The following is a 2,837-nucleotide window of genomic DNA, read 5'->3' as shown; positions in this document are numbered from 1 at the left end:
GCTGCGGCTCTATCCCCCTGTTGTCTGAAATAGAACGTGAGCTGATTCAAATGGAGACTAGCAACAGCAGAGAGGGAAAAGGCAGTTCAAAGGATCAGTCCTGCGCTAGCGTTATCTGTGATTATGCACCTCATCCTTACATTAGCCACTCGAAACAGATACCTGCTCCTATTGGAAATGTGCACGTTGAAAGCGGGGTTGCTGTGGGAGCACGCTTACCGTGCACTCGGCCGGGTATTGCACATCTGGTCAACGTCTTGAGCTCCATTTCTTTTCTGCTTGATTTGGGACTTCAGAAGCGTATACTCAGTATTAAGCCAAGGGCTGTCTTTGTTCCATGAGGCTGCCCCAGCTGGAACCTGTTGCTGGTTGACAGGGTTGGGTCTTCTGCTGAGACTATTATATTCTTTGGCATATTACACTGCGTTTACATCTTTTAATTCACCCCAGTAGACAGATGGGTTGTTTTAAGAACCATGTGTGAGAGCTTTCATTAAAACCGTCACAGGACACCAGATGAGGGTGCAGAAGACAGCAACAGGGCTGAGGCCTTTCCTGTGAAATGTTCAGAAGTGTATAGCTCTTCTTGTCTGCTTTACTGCGTTGTGGTGACCCAAACGCTTATGGGTTTGAGTTATATTTCTATGAACCAGTCACCACTTTTTGCCAAGCAGGGTGAAATATATCTGGATTTCCTCATCTTGTGTTTTCCAGATCACATAATCTCTGAATTACACTTGCTATGGCAAATACGAGTTTGGTGGTGGTGATTTATGATGAAGAAATGTCAAATAAATTGGAAATGAGAAGTTAATTCTTGAAGTAAACAATCAAGAAATGAATTGACTGAGAATTTTCAGTGTCCAAGTAAATTCAGAGACAAGGCTTGAAGAAGCAGTATCACTGCGATGTTCTCAAGTATTCTAGCATCTTCAGTACACGGGAGCCTAGCGAGAGAGCCAAGGGTCTTAAAAAGATAAATGGCAGAGGGATACGATTCTGAAAGGAAGTAGATTATTTGATCCAGAAAATCTTGAACCTATTTGATTTAGATGTTTAACTGAAATGGCTTCAAAAATCTCTGCTCTGTAGATTCTCTGAACCAGATTCTCCTGTTAGGTGTTTCCTCCTGCCACGATAGCTACAGAAAGAGTGCCAAAACCTTTGTGACAGAAGTTGTGGTTTGGTTTGGTTTGGTTTTTTAATTCACGAGTCTAATATCTGCCAGAGTGAACGCGAAAGTTAATAAAACTGCAACAGTATGTGTTATAATACTTGTGTTGCATAAAAGAATTTCTAAAAGAAGAGGTTCGGGGCCACAGGAGCTATCTGAATTCAGGCCACTTTCCACAGATAGTTTTAGGGCTTATTTAGAAATATCAGAACAGTTAATTTCTGTCAAAGTCAGGCTTTCCAGCAGGTAAAAACATAATTCCTTGCTTCAATAAAATCTAAAGAAGGTCATATGTAATGTTTTGGTTTGAAATTATTTTTATCTGAAAAATAGCCTAAACTTTAAGAGGTTTTCAGAAGTGTTAAGGAACCTGACATTAAACAAAATAGAACCATTGAGGTGATAAACATGAATTTATATTAATATTTTTTCTGAGTAGAAAAAATACTGTACTTTGGTTCAGCAACAGAAACTCCTAAATCTGTTCCAGCCCAAGAGTAGCACAGCTGTAGATTCCTGTGTGTGCAAATATTTGCTTCAGATTTTTATATAACTTCATAATAAAATGCTTCATTTTATCTTATTTTTAAAATGCTTCATTATATCTTGTTTTAATTTATCCATCTAACTGATGGATAATATAAACACTTGTTTATGTTGAATTTTGAAAATTCTGTCTGAGAAGAGAAAAACTAAGAATTTCTCTTTATCATCCCTGTCACAAAGCAAATTTGGCTACTTCAGCATTCAGTGGAACTGGAATTTTGTAATATTTTTTAACTGAAATTCTGTTCTTGGAATAAAGATGAAATACAGACATTCCTAAAATCAAAATGCTACCCCCCCACACACTTTTTTTCCCCTATGACTGAAAATTAATTAATTTTCAATCCTGTGAACATTCAACCGTATTTAACTATAGGTATTTAGGGGCGTGCCGTGTCTTAAGGTAGATGAGACTCTGATCAACCCATTCCTTCTCATAAGTGTGGTTCACTGATTGGTCTTTCACCTACGTGCCCACACCCAACTGATTCATGCGACACCTAATATCAGAGTTAACCATCCCTTGGGATCCTCTTGGGAGGCAAAACACTGTGAATTCCAGTAGAAGGAAGATAATTATTTTTAAAAATAATCTTCCAGTGGGAAGAGAAATGTTTAAATCTCTGTTTCAATACTAAATCAATGGACTTTTAGGTTTTAGCTTTGAATGCAAAACTGTAGAGCAATTCACAAGCTGACAATACTCAACTATTTGACGTTTTCTAAGGACAGAACTTCAGCTCTAGCCGTCACCTATTTTGCCCATCAGACAGTTTTGACTGTTTTATAACTCTAGATGCTCTCTCCTTTCTACGTTATCTGAAAGTCCTGTCTTCAGACTATCCTGGCACCGTGAACTGAGAGAGAGTCCCAGCTGCTCTCTCCCCAGGAGCACATCAGTGGCGATCTGCATCCGCAGGAGTGAGCATGTAAACACAAAGGCTAGCACGCACACCTTACCTCCCGGTGAACTTTGCCATTTGTTAATTTATCCCTGTTCTAAGCTTTCTCTTGTGTTTGCCTTTTTCTATGATTTCTTCCTGTAAAGCCTGTGTGGGCTGGCTTCTACCTCCCATTCAGTGCCATCTCCTAATACAGCAGTTTCACCTCCAGCTTT

Source organism: Buceros rhinoceros, unplaced genomic scaffold (genome assembly GCF_000710305.1).
Source record: "Buceros rhinoceros silvestris isolate BGI_N320 unplaced genomic scaffold, ASM71030v1 scaffold346, whole genome shotgun sequence".
In the NCBI taxonomy this organism is placed as follows: domain Eukaryota; kingdom Metazoa; phylum Chordata; class Aves; order Bucerotiformes; family Bucerotidae; genus Buceros; species Buceros rhinoceros.
This window is presented reverse-complemented; position numbering follows the sequence as displayed.